Genomic DNA, 22,311 nt, shown 5'->3' with positions numbered 1-22,311 from the left:
GCATGAAGAGGCACAGTGTGTCTACCTACACCTCCATCTTGGCCAGACCTGTTTTCTTTTTTTTTTTTTTAATATATTTTATTGATTATGCTATTACAGTTGTCCCATTTCCCCCCTTCTCTCCCCTCCCCCCGTACCCCCCTCCCACCTACATTTCCCCCTTTAGTTCATGTCCATGTGTCATACTTATGAGTTCTTTAGTTTCTACATTTCCTGTACTATTCTTGCCCTCCCCCTATCTATTTTCAACCTACATTCTATGCTACTTATTCTCCATACCTTTTCCCCCTCTCTCCTCCTCCCACCCCCCTGCTGCTAACCCTCCATGTGCCCTCCATTTCTGTGGTTCTGTTCCTGTTCTAATTGTTTACTTAGTTTCTTTTGGTTTTGCTTTAGGTGTGGTTGTTGATATTTGTGAGTTTGCTGTCCTTTTACTATACATGTCTTTTCTTTATCTTCTTTTCTTAGATAAGTCCCTTTAGCATTTCATAAAATAAGGGCTTGGTGATGATGAACTCCTTTAACTTGACCTTATCTGAGAAGCACTTTATCTGCCCTTCCATTCTAAATGAGAGCTTTGCTGGATAGAGCAATCTGGGATGTAGGTCCTTGTCTTTCATGACTTGGAATATTTGTTTCCAGCCCCTTCTTGCCTGTAAGGTCTCTTTGGAGAAATCCGCTGACAGCCTGATGGGAACTCCTTTGTAGGTTACTGTCCCCTTACCTCTTGCTGCTTCTAGGATTCTCTCCTTCGTTTTTACCTTGGCTAATGTAATTATGATGTGCCTTGGTGTGTTTCTTCTTGGGTCCAACTTCTTTGGGGCTCTCTGAGCTTCTTGGATTTCTTGGAAGACTGTTCCCTTTGCCAGATTGGGGAAGTTCTCCTTTATTATTTGTTCAAATACGTGCTCAATCTGTTGCTTTTCCCCTTCCGATTCTGGTACCCCTATAATTCGGATATTGGAACGTTTAAAGGTGTCTTGGATGCTCTTAATCTTTTCCTCAATTTTTTGAATTCTTATTTCATCATGCTTTCCTGCTTGGTTGATTCTGTCTTCCTTCTGGTCCACTGTATTGTTTTGAGACTCATATTCCTTCCTTTCACTATTGGCTCTCCTCTGCGTGTCTTCCTGCATCTGTTTTATGGTAATCTGCATTCTTTCATCTAGATTTTGTCCAAAATCCACCAGTTACGTGAGCTTTCTGATCACCAGTGTTTTGAACTGCGCATCTGATAGATTGGCTAATTCTTGGTCGCTCAAAAGGATGAGTCCTGGGGGACTGATCTGCTCTGTTGAAAACATGGTTTTGTTTTTTTTTCCCCTGTCCTTTTTTTTTTTTTTTTCGGTCTGGTTGCTCCTGTTATGGTGGGGGGCGGAGCCTTAGGTGCTCACCGGGGCTGGGCACCCCGGTCGCTAGATTGTGATGTTATATGTGGGGGTGGGGCGGGAGCGGGGCGGGAGAAAACAATGGCGGTAGTTCCGTTCCCCTGGACTCAGACCCTTGTCTGGGCTTCCGGGCCGGGAGTTCTGCCCTGGTCCACAATCACTGCCCCTCTGGGTCTGCCAGCTGCAGCTTGCGTACTCAGGGATCACCGCTTCCTTCTTACACGCCCGATGGCTTTTGCGCCGATTTCACGCCAAACCTTCCCCCGACCTCCGCACGCTGCCGACCCGAGCCAGCCCCGCGCCTGCCGGCTCGTCTTCTCCTACCAGTCCAGATGAACACGTCTACTTCAACTTCTTGGCTGCCCGACTTCCATTCAGATAAATCCTCTGCCGGATCTGGGTGTTATTCTGATAGTAAATTATTGTTGTAAATTATTGGTTTTCTAATCTTGGTTGTACGAGGAGGTACGGTACGTCCACCTATTCCTCCATCTTCCTGTTTTCAAGGTTTATCCACATCATAGCAGTTATCCATGCTTCTTTCCTACTATGCAAATGAACCAAAGATGGCCCAAGGCTATTTATTTGTTCAAGGCAAGCTGAGAACAGTAGCTCAAAAGCTCACTGGTGCCACACTAAAAAATTTATACCTTCAGTTGCTTTAAGAATAATTAGACCAGCAGATTTTTAGCCATTTATGGGTTGTCTGCTTTGCATACCCTGGGAAACTACCCTTAGGATCTGCTCTCCATCGATAAGATGTGGTTTTGAGGTCCCAAGCTGCTACAGCCCTCAGAGCTCTCTTACCCAAAGACTCCCTGTCTTGCTGCTGAGCAACTTCACCTAACACCTATGCTTACTTTCTGGTCCCTAGATATCCTTTGCCTTCAGGATGGTGGCCCCCTGGCCATAAACCTATGCAGTCTCATGCTGTGAGGAACTTCCCTTTGCATGCAATCCCATCCAAGTGCTGCCCAAGAGAACTCAGCGGGTGTTACTGCCTCTTATGGTCACCTCTTTAGCCCTGATCACTCCCAGATCTTTCATGACCCCTACGATTCCTTTTTGTTGCTGAATAACATTTCATTATATGAATAGACCACATTTTGTTTATCTTCATTCCCTGATGGACATTTGGGTTGCTTCCACCTTTGGGCTATTGTTCTTGCTACTGTGAACATTCAAGTACATGTTTTTGTTCAAACACTCTTGGGTACTTGGATATAGCTCTACATCTATAGAGGTAGGTGTAGAATTGCTGGGCCATATGATTCTTTGCTTTAATCCTATGAGGAACTGCCAGACTGTTTTCCAAAGTGACTGGATAATTTTATATTCCCACCAGCAGTGTACAAGGCTTCTAATTATTCCACATCCTTGCAAACATTTGGAGTTACCCTTTTTTATTATAGCCATCCATGTGGGTGTTAAATGGTATCTCTGGGTGAGGTTTTTTTTTCTTTTTTGCAGTTTAAGATATTACACATTTATTACCTCATAGATCTATAGGTGAGAAGTCTTATGGGCTTGACTGGGTTCTCTGCTTAAGCTCTCACAAGACCAAAGTCAACATGTCAGCTGGGCTGTACTCTTATCTGGAGTGTTGGGGAACAATCCACGTTGAAGTTCATCCAAATTGTTGGCAGGATTCTGTTCCTGTGGTTGTAGGACTGAGGTCTCCATTGCCTTGTCTGCTACGAGTGAAGAAAGAGAGTCAGTCCCTTTGGCCAGCAGCAGAACATCAAATCTTTCTCCTGCTTCAAACCTCTCTGACTTCTCCAGTGACCAGCCTGAAAAAAGCCCCTCTGCTTTTAAAGGTCTCATGTGGTTAGAAGAGTCCCCAGGCATAAGCTGCCTTTTCAATAACTCAAAGCCAACTGATTAGTAACCTTAATTACATATGCAAAATCTTTTTTTGCCATGTAATTTAACATCACTGTGGGTGTGCTGTTTCCTTACAATCATAGTCCTAGGGAGGTGAGAAATCTTGGGAGGCATTTCAGGATTTTGCCAACTCCTTATGTACCTATCAGAAACTATTCTATAGGTGTACCAGGGGCCAAATGAAAGAATATTCATGATAACCCCCAAATTATGATGTAGTCATAAGATGGAATTCTGTATAGCAGTAGAAACAAGTGAACTACAACTACATTCATCAAAAGGGATAAATCTCACAAACAATGTTAAGCAAAAGAAATTTATCACAGCCGTGGCCAGGTAGTTCAGTTGGTTAAAGCATCATCCAAGGTTCAGGTTTGATCCCCAGTCAAGGCATATACAAGAAGGAATGAATGAATGCATAAATATGTGGGACAACAAATCAATGTTTCTCTCTCAAATCAAAGTCAATTTTAAAAATTAAAAAAATTATTATAAAAGAATGCATATAGTTTGGCCTCTTTCATATAAAGTCCAGATAGAGGCAAGATGAGACTATTGTGTGGCAAAACTTATTGCATAGGGATGTACTAAAATGTGGTAAAACTATTAAAAAGGGGAAGGAAATGATTCTTATAAAAATCAGGATGCAGTTACTTCATTTGCTTCTCAGGGACTAGGAAGGAGGATGCACAGGAGAGAGGAATGTTAGAAGCTTCTAAATTACCATATTTTGCCTTGTATCATGTGTACTTTTTTGCCCAGTTTTTTGAGGGAAAAATAAGAATGTGTATTATAAATGGGTAGTACTAATTCTGTATCTATATAAATGTTTTTAGTTCTTTTATTTATGTGTATGCATTAAAAGTATAACTTTAGAAAGCAGTAACAATATCCATCTGCAAAATAATACCCTGGAATATGATGATTGGTTTTGTTTCTAAATATAAATAAATAAATAATTGAATTAAAAAATTAAAATTAAAGGTTTTTTTCTGAGAGTTTGGGCCAAAAACATGGGTGCATATTATATACAGGAGTGTATATACATTATTATAAAGGGCAAAATACAGTACTCTCATGTTCTGCCCTTTTGCCCTGGTCTCATTGCAGATTTGATTTGTATTTTCCCAGTGACTGTCAGTATGAAGCATCTTTTCACGGGCTATTTGTATATCTTCCTTGGAGAAGTATATATTCAGATCCTTTGTTCATTTTTAAGTTCAGTTATTTGGGTATTTATCACTGACTTGATATATATAACTCTATATATTCTGGATAAAAGTCCCTTATTAGTTATATAATTTTCAAATTTTCTCCTTTTCTGTAGGTTCTCTTTTTGCTTTCTCAAATGTGTCCTTTGAAGCACAAAAGTTTATAAGTTTGATGAAGTTCAATTTATGTGGGGTTTTTTTGGGGGGGGGTTATACTTTCAGTGTTATACTTAAGGATTCATTGCCAAATATAAGATCATGAAGATTTAGCCCTATAATTTTCTAACAGTTTTATAGTTTTAGTTCTTATATTTAGGTCTTTGATCTATTTTGAGTTAATTTTTGTCTATAGTGTAAGATCCTTGGCATATGGCTATCCTTTTGTTGAAGGATATCAGCATCATTTGTTGAAAAAACTGCCCTTGGCATTTTGTTCTGGCTGCATCTCTCTCCATGTCCTTTGCTTCTCCTCCTTTTCAGCCATTCTGTAGCTATTTTTGGCCATTTTGTCACTCAGAAGTGTTTCCCTGAGAGCAGCAGTAGTGGCGCGTGATGACTTGAAGCAGCAAGAGACCTGGTGGAGGGTAGTGATTAAACTCAGTCTAGTTTAGAATGGGGGGCTCCTCTACACTCCCTGGCTCCCACTGACATAGGTTTTGGGGGTTGACTCTATGTATTTCACTTTTCAGCTCTGGTTTAAGAATACCAAAGTTAAACCCAAGGTATGGAAAAGATATTCCAGAAGTAGGGAAATAATCCTTGGAAAGAAAAGAACATTGGCCCAGTCCCTCAACATCTGGGCCTTTAGCTACTAAATATTCTCTAGCCTTCCACTCCCTTGAAGAGAAGTCAAAAAGATGATGAGAAGTAAGTCTATTTGTTGTCAGTAGTACCATGGCTTTAAAAAAACCTCCTCAACCTGAAACATTTCTAAAAAGGGAAATTTTACAGATTTGTTAGGGGACATAATATAATCTGGAACTGGAAAGGCAACCAAAAAGTGACAAAGGTCATTGCCTTTGAGAGAGGAATGCTTCAGAGAGGAGACCTCCCCCCACATGTTTTCATGTGGAAGAGGGACATTCAGGGAGCTCGGACAGCACATCTCTACAATGAGGTCTTCAGGTGCTTTGCTGGAAAGTGAGAAGGCTTTATATAATCTGGAATTTATATAATTTTCTTAGTGAAAGGTGTTCAGGCATTGATTTTAGACCTGGTTAATATTTCCATATTGGTTAACATTTCTCATTTGGAGTCCAGCTAGAAGGGGACGGAGTGAGGAGCAAGTTCAGGGACACTTAGAAAAGCCTCTTTGTTTCCTGGACAAGAAAATGGCATCACCATTTGTTAATAGGAAGTGAAACATAAAGAAGGCAGAGACTAAAGCCAGGTTTAAGTTGTACAAACAGAATTCCAGAGTTTATACCAGCATTATAACCACTAGCTCCTGACCTCGGAGGTCTTGGGAAGAAACAACATAAAAGTCATAGAGAAAAGGCCTGGCCTAGCTGGCTCATCTGGAACCCCTCAGCCTTTTCTGATGGGACACAGGGGTTGGTCTTTTCTCCTTGCCTATCATAGTGCATATTTTTTATAAGCACCAGGATAGGAATGGGGTGGATTGAGGATACTAAGGGGTCCCCTTTGCATAGGATGAAGAGAATACAATATGACAAAGGCCCAAAGGGCTGTGTTCCATGGGAGCCTGCTGCTTTGCTCTATTTCCAATGTGTTACAAGCAGAGGTTTTTGGGGTTTTTTCCATAACGAACTTTTACATGATAAGTACATGTTGAAGTTTAAACTGCAGCTAAGCAAAAGGATAATGATAATTACCTAGTACTCCTCCAAATAACTATTGAAAGTATTTTCATATCTACTCTTCACAACTTAAAGATACACCACAGTTGCACACAGACACAAGTATACATATTTGATTTCTTCAAAAATTGAGTCTCACTATACAGTAGTCTTATCTAGGCTTCCCCCCATCCCCACTCAACTATATATGATGAATATCTTCACATGTCAACTGAAGTCTTTCATAGAATTTTTTTAGTGGTTGCTTAGTATTCCAGCCCACACATGTATCACAGCCTTCTAGTGGATGGTATATCGGATCAATAATGATAACTAGAGCAACACATTTTTGCCTCTTCTGAGCACAGCCAGAACAGGGATCTCTGTTAGACAAACCTCTTGCATCTCCTAACTGCTTAATGATATAGGGGCCTCTTTAATGAGAAAAGGAGGACCCAGGAAACTAGTGACCCACACCAGATAAATGCTGAAGACTCTTTAAGAATCCCTTATTTGGAAACTTCCAGTCAAGATGGGGGAGTAAGTAGACATGCTTCACATCCTTGCACAACCATAAGAAGGATCACAACTAACTTAAAAATGAAAAACACCCACAGCTGTCAGAAAATTGAACTGTACAGAAGCCCAACAACCAAGGACTTAAAGAAGCTAGATTCATCCAGACAGGTAGGAGGGGTGGAGCTGGGGAGCCAGGGCAGGGAGAACGTGGTGTGGTGGCCATGATGTGGTTGTGGCGGAGGGTGGAATGGGTAGTCCCACATTCATGTGTGGTGGATAAAAATTAGGGAGATATCTTTTAAGCCAGCAATCCCAGCCCCAAGGAAGACTGTGCAGCCAGGGTTCCAGTGGGGGAAAAATAAAGTCTCATAACTTCTGGCTGTAAAAACCAGTGTGGGTTGGGGCAGCAGAAGCAACTGTCAGTTTCTCAAGACAGATCAGAACATATGCAAACCCAACTACTCTGGGAACCACAACCAGGGCAGCAGCTGGAGGGGTGCCAGTCACACACAGGAAAAGGTGAAGTGACTGGAAATGGGGTGAGTGCTAGGCAAGCCACCAGAAGTTAGCCAGAAGCAGCATTATTCCCTCTTTGACCCCTCCACAGCACATGGAGCAGCAAAATAGTGAGCCAGCTTCCTGCCCTGGAGAATACCCAAGGCTTGGCCCCATATAACTTAACTGGTGCACTAAGACAGGGAGTCAAAGCAGCTCTATCTACTACACAGACACAGGGAAGCTGCCAAATTGAGGTGACAAAGAAATATTGCCAAAATAAAGGAATAAAACAGAACTCCAGAAAATAACTAAACAGTGTGGAGATAGGCAACCTGTCAGACTCAGACCCCAAAACTCTGGTGGTCAGAATGTTTAGTGATCTCACTGAATACAGCAAAAACATAAGGGAGGAAATGAAGGCTACATTAACTGAAATAAAGAAAAATGCACAGGACACCAACAGTGAAGGGAAGAAATCCAGGAATCAAATCAATGATTTGGAACATAAGGAAGAAATAAACATTCAACCAGTACAGAATGAAGAAACAAGAGTTTGAAAAAACAAGGAGAGTATAAGACTCTGGGACATCTCCAAAAGTACTAACATCCAAATCATATGGATGCTGGAAGGACAAGAGGAAGAGCAAGAAATTGAAAACTTATTTGAAAAATAATGAAAAAAATCCCTAATTTGGCAAAGGAAATAGACATACAAGTCCAGGAAGCACAGAGAGTCCCAAACAAGTTGGACACAAAGAGGACCACACCAAGACAGAATGTAGTTAAAATGCCAAAGAGTAAAGATAAACAGCAATCTTAAAAACAGCAACAAAAAGGCAGAGAGTTAGCTACAAAGGAGTTCCCATAAAACTATTAGCTGGTTTCTCAAAAGAAACTGCAGGCAAGAAGGGACTGTCAAGAAGTATTCAAAGTGATGAAAAGCAAGGACCTACAACCAAGATTACTCTATCCAGTAAAGCTATCATTTAGAATGGAAGGGCAGATAAAGTGCTTCCCAGACAAGGTAAAGCTAAAGGATTTCATCATCACCAAGAATCACATTCATTATTATATGAATGTTAAAGGGTCTTATTTACGAAAAAGAAGATCAAAACTATGAACATTAAAATGCCAACAAACTCACAACTATCAACAATTGAATCTAAAAAGCAATAACAAAACCAAACTAAGCAAACAACTAGAAGAGGAACAGAATCATAGATATGGAGATCATTTGGAGCATTATCAACTGGGAGGGGAAGGGGAACAATAGGGGAAAAGGTAGAAGGAATAAGAAACATAATTGTGTAGGTACAAAATAGACAGGTGGATGTTAAGAACAGTATAGAAAATGGAGAAGCCAAAGGACTAAATGCACCACCTATGGACTTGAAGTAAGGGAGGGGTCACTGGATGGAAGGGGAGTAGTGGGTGGAGAGGGAGGGAGGAAGGGGGAAAAATTCGGACAACTGTAATAGCATAATCAATAAAATATACCTTTAAAAATAATTTATTTGTTTTAAGGCAGAAGAGGGCTAAGATTTCCTTAGCAGTTAATAATGACATGCACTGAATTTAAAATCTATTTTATTATGGAGATCAGTTTCTAACTGATAGAAATGTATAATTTCTTCCTTAACTGTATATAATATTAAATTTCTTTGAAACTGGATAATAAATAAATTTTTTTATTAAAATAAAAAAATAAATTTTTATTTTTTATGGTTTCCTTAAGCACCAATGAACTTGATGGCTTTCCTGAAGTAGACTACACAGTATCTAAGTGGGGTAAAACACTTAAGCTGATCTGTAAGATATAAAATTGCCATATAATTCTTATAACAACAACAACAACAACGACATTGTTATTATGAATTAAGTTCTAGATTTTAGGTTTACAGTGGTAACTTGCAGAAGTTTAGAATTACACAAAGCAACACTTTGCTTCACATTAGCCATACATGGGCTCCTGAAAGTTTTGGGACAAATTAAACCTTTGATGAATCAAATTATACATTCCTACCTGATATGGAAATGGCTCTATTTTTCTTTCTGCTGACATTCAATTTTCCCTACCATTAAAACTTTAGTTTTAAGTCCTCCCCCTCCAAGAGGTGAAGATTGGGCAAATACTTACACGGGGGTATCCTGCTTGCTGACCACCTACTGTCCCCAACCCCTTTCTCCCTGTTCAGCTCCAGCCTGGTGAGTCTGACCTGTGTGGACTGCATTCTACAGCTGCTGGGCCCTCTGGATTCTGGGTGGGTTTGGCCAATAGGGGCCCCAGAAAGAGATGAGAAGGAGGAAGTAGAAGGGGGTTGGGGTATTCATTGCTCTGACTTCCTCCCAGCAGTCACCTCTGGTGGAGTCATCCTCCTCACAGCCCTCTCCTTCTGGGTTACCACACCTCACCCTCTCTCATCCGTTTAGTCTGATGCTGGTAACACCTCACTCCATGGTCCCCTTGCAGCTGTCCACACTTTATAAATAGCCCCTTTGCAAATAAACGTCCTCTAATTATCCTAATTTGAGTGTGCCTTCTGTTTCCTGCTGGGACCCTGCTTGATAAAATCTGGAGAGTTCAGGAATCCACCCTTAGCAGCCTGTACCCTTCCTTAATTTGGTGGCTAGAGGCCAGGAAGGCTATGCTACTTGTGATAATGGCTCTGTGTGTTAGAAATGAGAGCACACAAAAAAGGGATGAGCTCAGAGTCAGGCATCGAGGATTTGGGTACCACACAGACATGGTGAAAATATTGGTAGGAGAAGAGCACAGAGGTGAGGTGTCTACACTTTGGTGCCATGCTGCCTGGGTTCCAATGCAGCTTACTGTGGTAGCCAGACTTCAGATGCCCTCTGGTGATCCTGCCTCCTCTAGTTGCCCTTGTGTAATCTTTCCTTCTGAGTGTGTGTGGGAACTTGTGTTGTTTCTAACCAATAAAATATGACAAAGGTGATGAGATGTCATTTCCATGATTATATGGCATGGTTGTCCGTTTCCTGCCAGCAGAACTTCTGTCCCTGGCTTTGATAGTGTGAGCCACCCATGCTGTGAAGAAGCCTAAGGAGAAGAAGCTTGTGAAGTGAGGAAGTGAGGTGTCCTTTGGTCAATATTCAGCTGGGAACAGAGGCCTCCCCCACCGACAGCACTCATGGAGCTGCCACCTGCCAACAAGCACGTGAACTTGGAAGCAGGTCCTTCCCCAGCTGAGTTCCAGATTAAACCACAGCCCTGGCTGATTGCAGCCTCATGGGAGCCCCAATCATCAGCTGAGCTGGGCCTCAGTTCTTGACCCACAGAAGCTGAGATAATAAATAGGCTTTGTTCTAAGCTGCTAAGTTTGTGGTAATTTGTTAGACAACAAAAGATAACTAATACACTTATTGTCTGTGAAACTGTGAGCAAGTCACCAAACCTGTTTATGTCTTAGTCCCCTCATTTATAAACCTGGAATTCGAATGACCATCAGCTGCTTTGCAGGACTGAGGTGAGGATTAAATGAGTTGAATGCAATAAGCTTAAGCAGCTGTTGCCACCGATGTGGCTTGTCATGTGTAAATGTTGGCTAGTATTTTTAGAGCAGACTCTGCAGGCCCTTTAGGGTGACACCACCTTTCCTGATCATAACATTTGGTTGACCTTCCTCTGCTCCTGCCCCCAGGACGCCCCAACTTCCACTCCTCATTTTTCTCTTTGGTAAGTCTGGTGTTCAATAACAGGTTTTCACAGAGCAGAAAGCACCTTGCAGAGAGCACTCCCTAAAGCATGACAGCATTCCCCTGAGCCTTTTCTGAGACCTAGCCACTCTCTCTACCATCCTCTCTATGGGCCCTTTCCTACGGGGATCTCTGAATTCCTTAGAAAATCAGCTGGAAACACAGTTCGGCTGAGTCATGGAGAGCCCAGGAGCACAGCACTGATCTGGATGTGGGTCTGCTGGCATTTATTATAACACACCCTGAGAGAGGCCAGAAGAGCATCAGAGAACCATGGCACCTGGACGCCAGAGAGGAGTTCCTCCAGCCACACATCTCTCAAAACTTGGTGTTCAGCTCCTAATGTACCATTCCACTGTTCTGCCCAGATTTTGGGTCCTTCTCTCTTCCTAGGATCTGATAGATTTTTAGAGTTCAAGGGCCTTTCCTGTCAATCCTCTTTTCTCATACCTTCTCCCACATAAACTCCAAACTTTCTGATTCATCTTTTTGCCAGAGGGAGGGGAGGCCTCCGAGCTCCTCCCTTTCTTCTTGTACCCACCCACATTCCTTTTTCCTCATAGCACCTCACATGCAGAAAGATTCCTGCCTTCCTGTCCTGCAAGCTCCCCTGTTCCAAATTCACCTTCTGTTTCTTTTACCTCACATTTCTACCTACCTTGATTTGGTGGACATGGCTTTTTCCTATTGTTGCCCAAATCACCTCACCCTCAAAGAAACACACATATGTTTATGTAAGCACATATGCCAGATAGAGATTTGGTATATTTATGTGCACCTTTTCATGGATGATATTTCCTCCAAGTATAAGCTGCCTGACCACCCCACCCTGGTCCCATGCTGTGGGTAAGGATACTGACTTACAAAAGAGGAAAAGCCACTTTCCCTGAATTAGCCTCCAGTTAGTTGTCACTCTAGAAGTAAAGTCCAGATGTTCTGGCCCAGAGTAGATTCCTTAGACAACAAGACTAGCCTGTAGTCTTAGTTCAATCAGCCATGCCATAGTAATGGGCTTTCTTCTGACCCACCCAGTAGGACCAGCTCCCAGAGAGTTGGAAACCCCATGAGATTAACAGCTACCTCCTATTTGCATTTGTTACAGAAAGCTGATGTAGGAGGAACTCAGGAAAAATGAGGTTTCCATTTCTCTTTTTCCAAAACAGATATCAGGTAAACCAGAAGAGGTTAGGGCTGGTTTGGAACAGGAGAAGGCTGCACCTCCAGATGGGGTCTTCCTGGGAGGTGGTTCAGAACAGCTGCTTTACCTGTGAGCTCTCAGGTGTGCCTGCTTCCTTCCCACCCATCAACTCCTGCTTTATTTCAAACAAAACCCTGTCCATCCAAGGGTCCTTAACCTCAAGTAACCAGCACATGTAGCTCTTGTCATTTAAACTAAAAGCACTATGTACCTAGAGTTTTTTTTTAAAAAGAAAGTGCAGAGAAATGTAGAAATCCCAGATGCCTCTCCCCCAGTGGAGCTTCTAACAGTTGAACACATGCAGGAAAATGTCATCTCCTAAACCAGGAGAGATTATGTACTTTCTCTTTACAGAAAAGGAATTTCTCTGTGACTATAACTCTGATGCTTACTGATTTGACTTCCTACATGTGAGAAATCTAGGTTATTATTTCTATTGGCTGTATTGTACTCCATTGTATGGTATATTTAACTTATTTAATCAGTTTCCATTAATGGTTGTTTTGGTGGTTTGCAGTTTTTCACATGCAGGCTTCAGGGGCAGAAGTCTCTGGGCTGGATTGTGGGGCCCCTGTCCTCCAGGTCCTTGGTAACCAAGGGCCCTCACGTGTCTGTCTGGCTTAAGGAGCCTGCCAGCCAATGGCTGAGCCCAAGGACTCTTGGAAATGCTCCATCTGGCAATGAGGCACCACCACAGGACAGGGCAGGGCATAGGAGCTGAATGCTAAAGAAGCACAAATAAAGGTATTCAGGCCCCTGGGTCCCAAATGGAGATAACATGGCTTGGGGTGTCCCTCCTAAGAGTGAGGGACAGCACTCTTAGGAGATCTGGGACACGGTTCTAGTCCTACCCCTGTGGAAGACGAAGACACACAGGGGTGTTTATTGTGCTCTGACTCTGAGCACAGACCATGGCCGGTCTTTCTTCCTTGTCACAGGGACTGAATCCCCATCTGTTCAGGTCAACACAGTTCTTGGCCTTGTGGTGTGCATCAGAGTTGTTTCTGATAATTTCCAGTTTGAAAGTCTTTCTGCCTAGCCCTGCTTTGCCCTCCTTGCAGCCCCTTTTTAAATAATGTTTTTTTTTTTCTGTCCTCCTTTTTCAGGATAAACTCAGTAAGGTCAGCAGGTATTTACTGATTATCTACTTTTTGCAGAACACTTTTGTTCTCCCTGCCCTGTAAGTTTCTGAATGGCACAGTGGTCTAAGGGATTCCATGGTATCTAATCATCCTCTCTTGGGCCACAGCCTCAACAGTCCACCTTCTTCTGGTCTTCTCAGAAGGCAGTCACAGGACAGTCTCCTGACACATGAAACAACTGGTTTGAGGGGAGGGGCTGGTAGTGAAGGTGGTTCTCCCTGCCTTCACCTGTCTCCTGCCAATGCAACCAGTGCAGGGCTCCTCTAGGCTGCACTTGGAGCTCCTGCTCAAGTGTTTGCTGGAGATTGGAATGCCAGGGGCCGCGCCAGGGCTTGGGGCCATGTGGGGCTTGGTGGTGGGGGACTTCAGACATTCCTAAAGCCAGGGCCCAGGGGCAGAGTGAGGACAGACAGCATGCTTCTCCAGGGCTGGACACTGAAGGAAGAGGTGTATGCAGTCGGAAGATGTCAGACATCCACACACTGTCCCCACTGCCCACCCACCAGTCTCCAGGGCTCCACAGGTAGGTTGACAGCAAGTAGCAGGGCCTCAGGCCTCCTACTGCCATCCAGCAGTTTCCTGCACTGCTTCTAGGTGTGACTAATAACAACACAGCCATTCACTGAGGAGTTACCAAGGCCAGGCTCTATCTAAGCCCCACAGCAGTCTGCAAGTCAAATATCAAAACTCTCACTTCACAGATATGAAAACAAAAGCTAGAGCTAGGGAACTGTGTGCCCCAGCACACTTAGAAACTAGGCAGACAAGCCGTGTGAGCCCAGCACAGGGAGGAAACCTGGGTGGCAGCCTGGGTGGATGGGAGGCGGCTCTGGCTGGGGTGCAGGGAAGCCGTTGCATTATAAAAGCCCTTTGGGCCTTGTCTTCCTTGAATGGGGCTATTTATCGGTGAATCCATAATGTTGGAGCAGATTGGACTCCTTGGCAAATCCCTTGGCAAACATCTTGGCAGGCTTTCCCTAACGGAACATCCAAGGAGAAAAAGTCCCCTGTCCTCCGGGTCCCTGGTAACCTCCGGCCCAGCCCACGGGGAGTTTGTTTGCTCTGGCAGACAGGGAGCCCATTCAGAGCCCTGGGTGGCACGGACCCAGGGCCTGGCTGGTTAGGGTGGGCCTGGGGGAGGTCTCTAGAAGCCTCCTTTGGCTCGGGCTGAGGTGGAGCGTTGACTTTATTCTGGCCAATGAGAATGACTGACTTTACAGTTCTGTCCTGCTCCATAAACCAGAAAGCCACTTCCAGCTGGTGGAATGAAGCCTGGTGGGCGTGGGCGGGTGTCTGGTGCCATCCTGCCACAGGAGGGTGGCAGCCTGGCGGGCTGTGGTCGCTGCTAGCCACAGGGAAGGCGATTCTGCGGCTGTCAGCAGCAGAAGTGGGTGCCAGGTCATGTACGCTGGAAGCATCTGGGCTGTACCTGCTCCCGGCTTCAGACACCCACAGCTTCCCAGCTCAGCATTTTAATTATGCTGCCGTCAGAGAGCGTGCTTTTCATACAAGGAGGGGTTGCCCAGACATTTTTATTTTTCCAAGGGTGGGCAGCACTGCCTTACCTCAGGCTCAAACCACATCTGATTAGAAAACAGCTGTGGGTGAATTTCACAGCAGGCTGCCCCCAGGAGTATCCTGTTCTTGGAGGTCAGACAGGTCCTCATTTCCATCTCCTTGCTGGGGAAGCTCAGCCCCAAGAGAGGAGGAAACTTCGCCTCCTAGCCTAGGGTGACTCCTCAAAGGGACAGCAGAGCCACCGAAAGGAACATTTGCAGCATTTTGCCTCCTGCCTTCTTTCCTTGCTGGCCACGACTGTGCACAACAAGCTGAAGGTGACTATGTTTAAATATTTTAAAGCGCTTGGCTAAGTATGTTGGCTTGTTTGCTTTTTGCTGATAGTAACTGTCTACCCACAGAGCCCTTTCAAAACTCTTCGGTGTTTTGGAAAGTGGATAAGGGACTCATTCAGTGACGCGCAAAGTTTGACCGAGCCAGGAATGAAGCATGAATTTCATGAAATGAGGGCTAGCCTCAGACCACACACAGAGACATTTCTGAGCTCTGCGCCGCCCCTCCCACTTCTCTCTCTCCCTCTCCCACACACATCCCACCCCCTCTCCTCTCCCTCCCCCTGATGTTGGGGGTGTAAAAAAGTAATTTTCCTCTTATGCGTCTAAGTTCTTCTAGCTGGGCTAATAATCAAATTAACATGAGACGGATTAACAGGAGAAAATTCCAAAGTTTATTATTCATATGGACATGCAGGGTCCATAAGAATGTGACTCAAAGACACACTGGGCAGTTAAGGTTTGTTTATATGCCATTTGGACAAAAGAGAAGTGGGAGCAGGGGTCTGGGATTTCAAAGGGGAAGTGGGTAATTCACAGGTAGAGTAGAAAAGGCAAACATGTGGCAAACAAATTCCTGCTAGGCCACCCAGGAAGATCAGGACACAGAGGGGAGTCTAGCAGAACAGGTTTCTGCAAGGATCCTTGCTGTCTGCCACACTTCATTCAGATGGGCTAAGGTGAAGATGCTGCTTCCCTTCCCAAAGCAGACCTTTCCATCCGAATTCCCTTAGGCAAGGGAGGGTCAAAAGTTCTTTCTGGGTCTTTTGTTTCTTAATAACCAGCTTAAAATCAATATCCCCGAAAGAACATTTTGGGCTGACAAAACATTGGTCCCCTCCACTGAAAAACTGGCAGTGAAAGCCTGTTGGCAGTGTCCCTGCCAAAGGCTGGGTGTGGGGTGGGGTGGGGGGTCCAGAGCTTACATGATCCTTTGTTGGAAAGAAGCTGTTGAGAAAATGGATGACTCCAGTGTGTGCCCACAGTCCCCCAACCCCCTACCCCGGCCTGAAGTGATCTCACAAGGAAGCCAGGGCTACCTAAACTCAGCAGGGGAGAAGAAACCTCTGGAACCTGATGCAATTGTTGAAATCACCTTTGTGTATGTGGTAGGGGGTGGGGTGGGGAGCAAGAAAACACATTTCACCTAAAATGAGACCAGGTTTGTGGCAACTTCTGAATCCATGGGTCGGAGCATAGCCCCAGGGGTCAGGAGTCCTAACTGCATGGAACATTTCCTTCTGTCAGAGGGGTCCCTGCTGGACGCAGGAATGTGGAGCCACATGAATAAGAGACCATTAGGAGTACACTTATTCTAGGAGACATTGGCACAAAATTGTGTATCTGCCCCTTGATTTCAAACTTTGGAGGGAGTGACCAGATGGGGCCCTGTTTGAAGTTTGAAAGATCTTAGGTTTCCTTTTTTCCTTCTTGAACTTTTTTTTAAATCCTCACCCAAGGACGTGCTTATTGATTTCAGAAAGAGAAGAAGGTGGGGAGAGAAAGGAGAGAAATATTGGTGTGAGAGAGAAATATTGATTGGTTGCTTGTCATATGTGCCCCCGCTGGGGACCAAACCCGCAACTTAGGCATGTTTCCTGACTGGGAATCAAACTTGTGACCTTTCACTTTTCAAGATGACATTCCAACCAACTAAGCCACACCAGCCATGGCTCCTTGTTGAACTTCTACATGTAGGCTCCAATGTATCCAGACAGGATGAGGCAGTTGCTTCAGAATAAGTATTTACAGTGCTTATCAGGTAGTGACTGGGTAAGTGTGCAGGGTGAGGACAGGGAGAGGGTGTCCTGCCCCAACCCCCAGCCCCTTAGTCCTAGTCACATGCCTGGGGCAGCACCTTCTTAAAGGATGTGCTCCCCAAAGCCACGACCCAGAAGACCTCACTGTCATGTCAAAGCTTGCAAAGATTTTTTGAAGTTCCCCCGCTGCTGGGACTGTGGAGCCATGGCCACTGGGGTGGAGGGGAGGGATGGGTTGGCTGGCTCCATTGGCTTCTCACTAGCATGCTTCAAAGGGAGAGGTCTGAAGAGAAGACTTGTTTGCCTTCTTACTTCTTACATTCACACTTTTTGAAATGAGAAGAAAATTTTGCTAAGAATTAACACAAAGTTGGAAGCCCAGAGGTTCTGGTTTGGTTAGGAATGAAGAAGCCCCACAGTTCCAGGATGTCTTAAGGGGTCAAATTCTTAACCTCAAGCAGTGCAGCTGGTCAGTAGGATGAGTTCTCTCTCTTTCACAGGGTTTCCCAAAGTTTCTTCATAGACTGTGACCATGCTGGGGAGATTGTTGACTCTGGCTTCCCCAGGCCAGAGCAGGAACCACAAAGATGGAACTGGGGCCCGCTCAGAGGTTCCTGGCTGAGCAGCCACTGAACATCCAAGGAGTTTCCCCTCTCCATTCCCTTCCTGGGTTGACAGAGCCAGCTGCCACATCTGGTGATGGTGTCACCTCCCATAATAAACTCACTCACAGCCAAGAGCTGCTCTGGAGTTCCTTTGCCTTCTAACCTTGCTCCCTGCAAAACAGGTGTCCAAACTTCTGGCTTCCTGGTGTCACTGCGCCTGCACTTCTGTCTCTCCAACCCCTCCAGGGCACTAGGTAGACCACAGGCTGGGCCAAAGAGCCCTGCATGTCCTCTGGAAGACCTGGCCTCTCATTAGTGGCCCCCCTAAGCCACGTCCGCACCAACAGGCCTCCCAGGAGGGGCAGGAAAACACAGCTTCACTAAACAGTACAACAAAGGCCATGATTCTGATCTTGCAGGATGGTGTGAAGATAAAATAAGAATCCCCCCTTTACTTTAATTTAACAAATATTTATCAAACATTTCTTATGTTCTGGGCCCAGAAACATGGTCACTTCTCAAGCATTTGGTAAATGCTCTGGAACATGGTAGTAGAGAAGGGAGTAGTTTTTTTGGACAATGTAAGTAAGTGTGGCAGAGACTGCAGCGCTCACCAGTACCCAGCACTGCACTACATCCCCAGCATCCCTGGCAATTAGACGGAGCCTTGTGACTGGGCTCTGGCCCATGAAATGTGAGCTGAAGCGGTGTGTGCCATGGCTAGGACCGGCCCCCCAAACCTCCACAGGATACAAAAATGAACTCAAAATGGGTAATGAACCTAAATGTAAAACATAAAATTTTTAGAAAAGAAATTGAGGAAAGTCTTTGGGATACATGGCTAGGCAAAAGAATTCTTAGGCTTGACATAAAATCACAATCCATAAAAGACAAAAACAATAATTGCACTTTATCAAAATTAAAAGCCTTTGCTCTGAGAAAGATACTGTTCAGAGGATGAGAAGACAAGCTACAGACTGGGAGAAAATATTTGCAAAACATATACCCTTATGTCTAGACTATATATAATGATTTCTTAAAACTCCATTGTCAGAAAGAAACAATCTAATTAGAAAATGGACAAAAAACCAAAACCAACCCAAAACATGAGGATGCCTGTCATAGAAGAGGATATACAGAAGCAAATAGGCATATGAAAAGGTGTTTGATATCATTAACCATCAGGGAGATGCAAATTAAAATGACAATGAGATATCATCACATACCTATCAAATTGGCTAAAATGGAAAACAGTGGTCCACCATCAAAAAAAATGGCAACACTGAATGATGGCGAGGGTTATAGAAAATGGATCACCCATTCATTTCAGGTGGGAATATAAAACTGAACAGGCAACTGTCTTCCACACCAGCATTTCCACTCCTCAGCATTTATCCCAAAGAAACGAAGACTTATGTTCACACAAAAACCTCTAGGAAAATGTTTGCAGCAGCTGTAGTCACAGTAGCCCAAAACTGGAAGTCTCCTTCAATGGGTGAATGGTTGAACAAACTGTGGTACATCTATACCATGGAGTACTATTCAGAAGTAAAAAAGAACAAGCTATTGCTAAATGCATGGAATAACCTGAAAGACTCTCCAGGGAATTCTGCCAAATGAAAAAGCCAGTCTCAAAAGTGTACATGCTGTGTTATTCCACATATACATAATATTATTAAAATGAAAAAATTATAGAGATGGAGAACAGATTTGTGGTTGCCAGCATTTTAAGAGAGGTAGAGGTGGGAGGGAAGCAGATAAAAGGGCAGCATGAGATATGCTTGTGGTGCTGGGACTGTTTTCTGTTTTGACTCTACTGATGTTGGCATTGGTTGTGATGTTGTACTAGAGTTTTTTATGATGTTACCACGGAGAGAAACTGGGTGAAGGGTACACAGGATCTTTCTGCATTATTTCCCCCTCAAACACGCGATCTTTGTCCTTTTCCCTCATCCACTGGATGAATGGAGACACTCCTAGGACCTAGAGGAGGGCAAGCCACAGCAAGAAGGAATCTGGATCCCTGAATGACTGTGTGGAATAAAGTCGCCTCCTCACCCTCACACACTGGGCTGAGATGTAATCAAGGAACAAATTTTCATGTGCTAATCCACCGATGTTTGGGGGTTGTTTGTTACTGTAGTCACTTCTACTTACCCTGACTGATAACACATTGGAGGATCTGGGGTTTTAACCCAAATTTAGGGAGTGAACTAAGTGTGCTGATTTTTCCATGGAGCTACTTTGGTTTCTAGTACAAAGAAAATTATCCCATCTCCCTGTCTGTACACAAGCCTGGGATCAATTTCCACCTTCAGCACATATTGGTTTTGAAAGTTTGAGTAAGTCACTGGACATCTAAGCTTCATTCTCCTTGGCTGCAAGAGTCGGGAGTTAGGAAGGGAGGTGCACCTACATGAAAGTACTGAGTACTCCACCTTCCAAGACTAGGGGGCAGGGTTATGTGCCCAGCAACTTCCTCGTGGTTTTCTTTGTGATCCGATTCTTCTGGTCTTCAAGTCACTCTCTGTCTTAGCCTTAGCTTAATTGGTTGCCTTGGTTAAAAAAAGAAGAATAACACCAATGAAAAATGGTAGTGATAATATTATTGATATCATAGCTGTCATTTATCAAGCAACTACTATGATCTTCGCAACACTTGTAAGCAACCTCAGTCTTCACTCCTGGGCTTGGACTGGTGTTTCCGAGCCCAGCACCTTCTGCACGGCTCTTCCTCTAATCCCTCTCCTTCTCCATCTCCTGCACGGGTTACACTCTACCTCAGCTGTTCTTCACCTTGACCCTCCATGACTCACTCTTGGGGCAGTGTGTCTGTCATTTGAGGCTGTGCCTTCAGAAACAAGATGTAGGTAGGGCCTGGATTTTTCCTGCTTTTGATGGTTTTGCCTGCCAGATACTGGGTAGAGCATTTTGTGTACAGCATCCTACTTGGTTAAACAAAATGTCCTGTAGAATGGGAAATTCTGACGGTTCTTCTTAGGATAAGCTCCTAGAGCTACAGGCCCCAGGCCTCTATGAGGCCATGGTGAAGTTTCACTGGTTGTACTAGCTTTCTACTGCTGCTGTGACAAATGACCAAAAACCTGGTGGTGGAAAAAACACATAAATATGCTATCTTGAAGTTCTGTAGGTTTAAAGTCTCACTGGGCTAACATCCAGGGCTGTGTTCCTTTCCAGAGCCCCTATAGGAGAATCCGTTTCCTTGCATTTTCGAGCCTCTAGAGGCTGCCCTCATTCCTCTGCTCATCACCCTGCCCTCTGTCTTCACAGCCACACCCAGGGGGATCCTTCTCCTGTGGTATTGCTCCACCTTCCTGTCTGCCTCCTTCTCCCACTTGTGATCACATTGGGCTGGCCTGGACAATCCAAAATAATCTCCCTGTCTTCAGGTCTGTTCCAAAGCAGCCAAAAAAGTTTATTCAGTATTTAAGTAAAAATAAAAGACACATTTGTCATTTTCACCAATCATTTTATCGAACAATGTATTCACTGTTTTGTTCCACTACCTTCTCCCATCTTTCAGGCAACTTCAGAATTCCATCTTCCCAAAACTCTTTTATTTTTTTTTTTTTTTTTTGAGCAAAGAACTGTTTCAGTGCCTTTTGTAGTCTTTCAGGGAACTGAATTTTTTTTTTCCATTAAGAGAATTTTGTAAAGACCAAAATAAATGGAAATCCGAAGGTGCAATATCTGGAGCATGTCATGTATGAATCAGGGCTTCCCAGCCAAACTGTAACAGTTTTTGCCTGGTCGTCAAAGAAACATGCAGTCTTGTGTTATCCTGATGGAAGATTATGTTTTGTGTTGACTAATTCCAGACACTTTTTGTTGAGTGCTGCTTTCAGTTGATCTGATAGGTAGCAGTACTTGTTGGAATTAATCGTTTGGTTGTCCTGAAGGAGCTTGTAATAGAGAACTTGCTTCCAATCCCACCATATACACAACCTCAACTTCTTTGGATGAAGATCGGCCTTTGGTGTGGTTGGTGGTGATTCATTTCGCTTGCCGCACAATCTCTTCTGTTCTACATTATTGTAAAGAATCCACTTTTCATTGCCCATCACAATTTGTTTTAAAAATGAAACATTTTCATTACATTTAAGTAGAGAATTTCATGTTGAAATATGGTCAGAAAGGGTTTTTTTTTTTTTTTTTGCTTAACTTATGTGTAACCCAAACATCAAAATGATTAACATAACCAAACTGGTGAAAATGATTTCCAACACTTGATTTGGATATTTTGAGTATGTCAGGTCCCACGTGGTATAATGTTGATTGTCCTCAATTAATGTCTTGATTTGAGCGCTGTCAACTTACTGGTCTACCCGACTGTGGAGCATTGTGCAGTGAGAAATCTCCAGCATGGAACTTCACAAACCATGTTGACACATCTGACCAGTCACAGTGCCTTCTCCACACACTGCACAAATTGTGTTAGTGTATTTCAGTTTCTTGAAATAATAAAGCATAATATGCAGAAAATGTTGCTTATATTCTTCCATCTTCGATATTAAAATGCCACACAAAAATTCACCAATTTTGATAAGTTTTTTTTTAATGTATGCTGATATGATAGCTGTCACAATACAATTTAACAAAATTGTTTTGAAGTTCAAGACAACTAAGCGCAACTAGAGCCAGCTTACTAGAGCCAGCTTACCGAAAAAACAGAACGAACTTTTAGGCCAACACAGTATCTGCTGCCCGAATTCCCTTTTA

General features: G+C 43.8%; 1 long non-coding RNA gene across 1 annotated transcript; it reads left to right on the top strand.

The window, feature by feature from the left end:
* The first annotated feature begins 14,602 nt into the window (after positions 1-14,602).
* Positions 14,603-20,099, top strand: LOC118499643. Its single transcript, XR_004902153.1, has 3 exons — positions 14,603-15,191; positions 16,905-16,979; positions 17,467-20,099. It is a non-coding gene; the product is annotated as an uncharacterized LOC118499643 (long non-coding RNA).
* Positions 20,100-22,311: the final 2,212 nt, after the last annotated feature.

Source organism: Phyllostomus discolor, chromosome 3 (assembly GCF_004126475.2).
Source record: "Phyllostomus discolor isolate MPI-MPIP mPhyDis1 chromosome 3, mPhyDis1.pri.v3, whole genome shotgun sequence".
NCBI lineage: Eukaryota > Metazoa > Chordata > Mammalia > Chiroptera > Phyllostomidae > Phyllostomus > Phyllostomus discolor.
The sequence above is the reverse complement of the archived record's forward strand: the minus strand, read 5'-3'. Positions and strand labels throughout refer to the sequence as shown.